The sequence below is a fragment of the Pinus tabuliformis genome, chromosome X (assembly GCF_031772625.1).
Source record: "Pinus tabuliformis cultivar Carrire ecotype Pingquan chromosome X, CPIR1, whole genome shotgun sequence".
Lineage (NCBI taxonomy): Eukaryota > Viridiplantae > Streptophyta > Pinopsida > Pinales > Pinaceae > Pinus > Pinus tabuliformis.
Window position 1 is genome coordinate 88,737,686 of NC_142308.1, and position 6,050 is coordinate 88,743,735.

Here is a 6,050-nt window from a genome sequence, read left to right on the forward strand (position 1 = left end):
CCTTTTCCAAAGGATTGTTCTCTCCCTCTGCCAGTTCCGCGTCCCATCCTAGCATTCTTCTTCCTTGTGATTTTTTCCTCTACCTTTAAGGCACTTTGATACGTTTCCTCTATGGTTTTTGGAGAAAGAATACTTATCTCGTCCAATATATCCAACCATAGACCATTCACAAATCTTGCTGTCTTTTCTGGGGTGTCTTCAGTATAACCAGCTCTCAAATTCACCTGATAGAATTCTTCAGTATATTCTTTCACCGTCATTCCTCTCCGCTTCAAATTTTTTACCTGTCGATGCAGAGAAATCTAATAATCTTTGGGCAAAAACCTGCCCCTCATCTTGGCGACCATTCTAGTCCACTTTTTAATTGGTAACTTATTCAATCTTCTCCTCTATACGTGGACAGTGTCCCACCATAAGGCCGCGTGTCCTTTTAGCTTGGTAGCAGAGAATTTAACTCTCCTATCTTCGTTGACCTCCTCACATTCAAAATACATGTCTAACTCACTAATCTAGACCAATAGCACTTCTATGGACAAACTGCCATCATGGTATGGAATTTCAGGTTTTGGCTTTGCTGCTAGCCAACAAAACTGACCTTAACAATTTCATCTCAAGTCCTTCTTCATCTAATCCATTTGTTTTAACTACAGCCTCTTCCTCACTATCATCTCCTATTTCTAGATCCCTTCTCCTTCCTGCTTCTACTACCACGAAACGGTCATTCAGGATCCTAATCTCTTCCCTCAATCCCTCATCTACTACTCTTCGAATAGCTTTGCCATGACCTCTTCTCCCGGCTTCCATTCTATAAGAAAATCAGTTAACTAAACTTGTTCTGATACCAAAATTTAATGGGACTGACCCTCGTCCTTCTATCCAGATGCAAAGATTTGATTAATTAAATTATTAATGAAATGATTTTTGGGGATCTCCAGTGGTGGTTTGATATTTTACTTTGTTTAATTACTTGGTACGGGTTCAGGTTGTGAGGGAGACACCTGTCTCTACCTCGGTTTCCGTCCTCCCACCTTACGCTACACTTGAAACCCTAACTCTCCACTTACCCAGTCATTTTCGACTTTCATTCCATTGCTCTGAGGGAGTCTGCTCTCTAGTTTTCACTTGCAATTTTCGTAGGGTTTCTCTGTGATGCTCTGCTTGAGTTCCTCAGCCACGGCTCTGCTAAGTTGACTGGACTCTGCTAGTATGTTGTTGCTGTCAATGGATTTTTGTTCGTTGGTCTATCTCAGGGTTTCTAGGCTTGTCTCTTGGCATTTTGCAAGTGACCTCCTCTGTTCTGAAAATGCTACGGCGCAGTTAATGGTTGCTTCCTATTGAGTGTATTTGGTATCACTGTTGTTGTTTCTTTTTTATTGTTGGTTCAATGTCTTCGTTGTTTAACTTGTCCACCGGTCACTGTGTATCCAAGTTGCGGCCACGAGGTGACCCAGTGTTCGACCTTTGCTCGTGGCTAAACACAGGTAAGTTATCGTTCGTTGATTCAGTTTCTACTTTGCATCTTCTGTCGGTACTAATAGTTTGTGCTCCTTGTGAGCAGGGTTTCCTTGTCGATTTGTGGCCTGTTGAGACCTCTCCTCCTACGATTTTTCGACTCCTCCTCTGGTAAGTAAGGGTGACAAACCTTACTTTGTTTCTTTCATTCGGTTGGGGTTTTCATTCTTCCCGCTGTTAACTAATGTGTGAGGTGATTGCAAGTGGATGGCGGGCATGAACCTATGGCTTTGGCTCCTCTTGCGACTTGTTAGTCCGGGTAAGGTCTTTCCATGTATCTCGTGCTTGGCTTCAGTCGATAATTCTGAGTCTTGGTCTCAGGCTTCGGCCTCCCTGTCGGTCACTTAAGTCCACATTTTGGTCGTTGTAGTAAATAGACAAGTCGCTTGGTTTGTTTTTAATTTGGGATTGTGAGAGTCAAATGCGTCTTCAGGGTTTCGAACCTAGGTTCCTCTGGTTATTTTGTAATATGAATTTGTCCTAACTTGGGACTATAAATGAATTTAAAGACTTCTGTAGTTTTGCTTCAAACAATATTTGCAAGGAAAAATAATGTGTGTTAATTTATGTGGTACCTGGTCATAGATGTTTTCTTCTTGCTGGAAATTTGGTTGTGCTTATTATGAAACCCTTTGTCAGTTTTCTTTATTACACACTCGATACTCTTCAAGAACTGTAGGTAGTTGTTGTGAACTTTCGTTATTTCTTGACAGTTGTTCTCTCCGTGTGACTGTAGCAACACTTCCACCGGCTCTTTGTCTCTAATATTCTGGATGTCTATTAGAAAAATTAATCTGCCAGTTCTGGCCTCTATTTGAAAATACACTCAATTCATCTTAAGAACAGAAAATAAATATAATCTTGTTACAAAATGGACTCAGATGATTTCGAAAATCTCTTGTATGTTTCTATTATTCTTCTGCTATGATGGAAATCAACCTTTACAATGTTTCTCTTTTTTTTTTTATATATTATTTGTCGAACAGTTTTTAAAACTGTCAAGTGTTACATGTAGTTACCATGAGCAAATGTTAATTTCCGTGTGTCTAAATTCTAGAATTAATTTAAAAACAGAGTTTTGTTTTTTTTTTTCCTTTAAAAAAAAAAATCATCTTAACAAAAATAAAACAGAACTTGCTATCATGTCCCAAGTAACTAAGAAAATAAAAAAAAATCAGGTACAATGAACCTGCTAACTTGTGAGACAAACACTCCCTCCTGTTCACCACTAGTTGGATGCTCCTGCATCAATAAACCACCTAGTAAAAAAATTGCCATCAATATGATATGATAGATTCAATCGGCAGGTGCTCATACTATCTGGCAAGCTCGGTGCGTGAGTTTCAGAGGGCATATTTACAACGACACCAATATAGACACTACGTACTCTATTTCATTACGTTCAAAGTGTCCTCCTACCAACGGCTCTGGAGACAGCAAGCTGTCGCCACTGGATTATGTGACTCCCACCACCTTTGACAATAACTACTACAACAATTTGAAAATCAAGAAAGGGCTTCTCCACTCCGATCAGGAAATCTTCAACGGAGGCTCCACTGATTCAGAGGTGACTTTGTACAGCACCAACGTCGACAATTTTTTCTCCGACTTTGCTGCCGCCATAGTAAAGATGGGGAATATCAAACCTCTGACGGGCAGCAGCGGAGAGATCCGAAAGAATTGCAGGAAGCCTAACTAGCCAACCTGTGAACCGGCCGTTGTCTGCCGAATAGTTTAGTGTGTTTAGTTATCCGACCAGCACGGTGTCCTTAATCTGAAAGTGGAAGTCTTCGATTTTTAATTTGCCTAAACTCTTTAATTTGTAATCGCAAGTATTCAATGGCGTAGGTTGAAAAATATATGTTTTATTCTGAGTTTTACAAAGTGGAATCTGCCCCAAATTTTATTTGGAAGGGCTTTCATAACTTTACTTGCTTGAAACGAGTTGTCAAAAAATATATGTTTTATTTTGAGTTTTACAAAGTGGAATCTGCGCCAAATTTTATTTGAAGGGCTTTCATAATTTTACTTGCTTGAAACGAGTTAAATTGCATTTTAGTTTTATGTGGGAAGTGATGGTGAGTTTTGATGTAAGTACACATTTTGAGTCAAAGTGTGGCCTCTGAATTATAAATAAAAGAGTTTAAAAGTAAATTTTTGTTGACTCATAAGCAAAAAATGGATCTCAATATTAACATCTAAATCCAAATCCAAAAATTTTGACACCCTTTAACTTAAAGTCCATTCATCATTAATGCGCCCATTAGTTTATTTCGTTTTCTTATATTGTTCCTTGCATTATTTGACTCTAATATTGTTCCTTCATTATTTGACTCTAATCCCTCGTATAAATATTTTTAGGATATTAATTAATTTCAATATACTATGAATACATTAACTATTCTTTTGACACCCTTCAACTTTAATTCCATTCATCATTAATTCTCTCGTATAAATATTTTTAAGATATTAGTTAATTTCAATATACTATGAATACATTAATTCTCCCATTGGCCTATTTAGCTTTCTTATATTGTTCCTTGCATTATTTGACTCTAATCCCTCTTATAAATATTTTTAAGATATTAATTAATTTCAGTATACTATGAATACAATAATTATAATTATTTTGAAATATAAAAAATACAGTAATTATTTTATATTATAACAGCAAATAAATTATTAATTTTAATAATATAAATATACATATCAATTAATCTTTGTAAAAACTTTTTTATTTCATATCAGTATTAATTTTATTAATAACGTAATCACTCAAATTATAAAATATGCATATATTTTTTTTAATAATTTTGTTGTCGGTCATTTTTCTCAAAAACCTAAAAACATTTCCCTATTTATCAAAAACTAAAGGTGATTAGTTTTCCATATATTTGTATATTTTGGTAATAAACCTAAGTAGTGGATTTGAAATGTCAATCTCCAAATCAATATGAATAGGTCCGAAAAAGCAATTACAACTAAGTAACAATCCCATAAATCTTAAATATGGAATTTTCAAAAATGTGAATACTCCAGCCAAACCAACTATTTAATTAATCATCAAGCTCACTAAAAAAATTCAAAGTGGAGCCCCAAGAAAAAGAACAAAGGATGTCATTTATGCCTAAGTTAGATTTGACATCCGATGGGGATTCTTCAATGGCGTGAGTTAAGGCCATCGTCTAGTCTACAAGATTGGAATCATTTGATTTGTGAATCAAAATAATTATCTTAGCATTAAGGATGCTCCGGGAAAAGGATCAAATGATGCTTAAATCTTCTCTTAGTTTCCATTGAGAAAGGTGTAAATAACTATAGATGTTGAAAGACTTGAAGTTGGTTAGCAATTGGGTCTCGAAGAAGGTCATTGTGGAAAATGTGTGCTTAGGCTGTCTATTGCAAGACTTATGGGTTTCAATGAAATATTTTGAATGGATTAATTTAGACATGTCTACATAGTGCTCAATATGAAATACATTGTGTTGTCAAAGGAAGCTTTGAAGCTTTGGCTCTACCTCTAGAGTCATTCAATATCTAAGAGTTCTTGGATGGCTCAAAGACATAATATATGGAAATCCATTTCTAGTCTTTTTTTCCTAATGAGATTCTTTTTTGTAGTTGGTCTTTATTTGTTGTAAAGGAGTATATGGATTTTATAAAGTGAAAGCATGATCCTAACGCCATGGTAAGAAAATAAGTTTTGTTTCAAAACATTTTGTAAATGATCCACAATCGATAGAAGCCTGAATTGCTAAGGGATAAAATGATGTACTAAAGTAGTCAATAATCTATTTAGTAGACTCTCGAAGAGGTTTAACACCATATCAATTCGAGCAAGGACTACAATGAATGTAAATATTTATTCCTTAGCATATATCTATATATATATACATATACATATATATATATATATATATATATATATATATATTTGTTATTATAAAATTTTATCATTTCAAGTTTGTTATTGACTGTATATATATATATATATATATATATATATTTGTTATTATAAAATTTTATCATTTCAAGTTTGTTATTCAGTCAATAAATTAGAGAGTTGTATAAAAGTAGAAAACTAACCATTAGTAATACATTGCATGCCATCTTATTTTTTAAGATTAAACTAACCAATAGTAATACATTGCATGCCATGTTATTTTTTAGATTAATATATCTAACATTTAATTGTGTTATTTTTTAAAAGAGTGTTTTGTTACAACGCAAATGGTACTAAACCTACGTCTTTTTATGTCCTAGTCAAAGAAGAGATGTTCCACTTTCAAATTCTCTTCAAGGACTCTATAGAAACTATAGATGCCATTCTAAAAGTAGCTAACTGTTTTCTATTAATCTGGAGGGAAATTTTCATCTCATAGATGAAATCACAAAGGAATAACTTCTTGGTGTCCTTACATAGCTTACAAGAGGATAGGTATTACACATCAATTTGTTACATCCATGAAAATGATGCCAAATCTAGATCCTTCTCTATCTGATGAATTATTGTCATGAATTCCCATGAAAGATCGAAG

The 6,050-nt window shown here is 34.5% G+C and overlaps 1 pseudogene; it reads left to right on the top strand.

Moving 5' to 3' along the window:
* The first annotated feature begins 1,384 nt into the window (after nt 1-1,384).
* LOC149138527 (peroxidase 4 pseudogene) lies at nt 1,385-3,211 on the top strand (annotated as a pseudogene).
* The last annotated feature ends 2,839 nt before the right edge of the window (nt 3,212-6,050 follow it).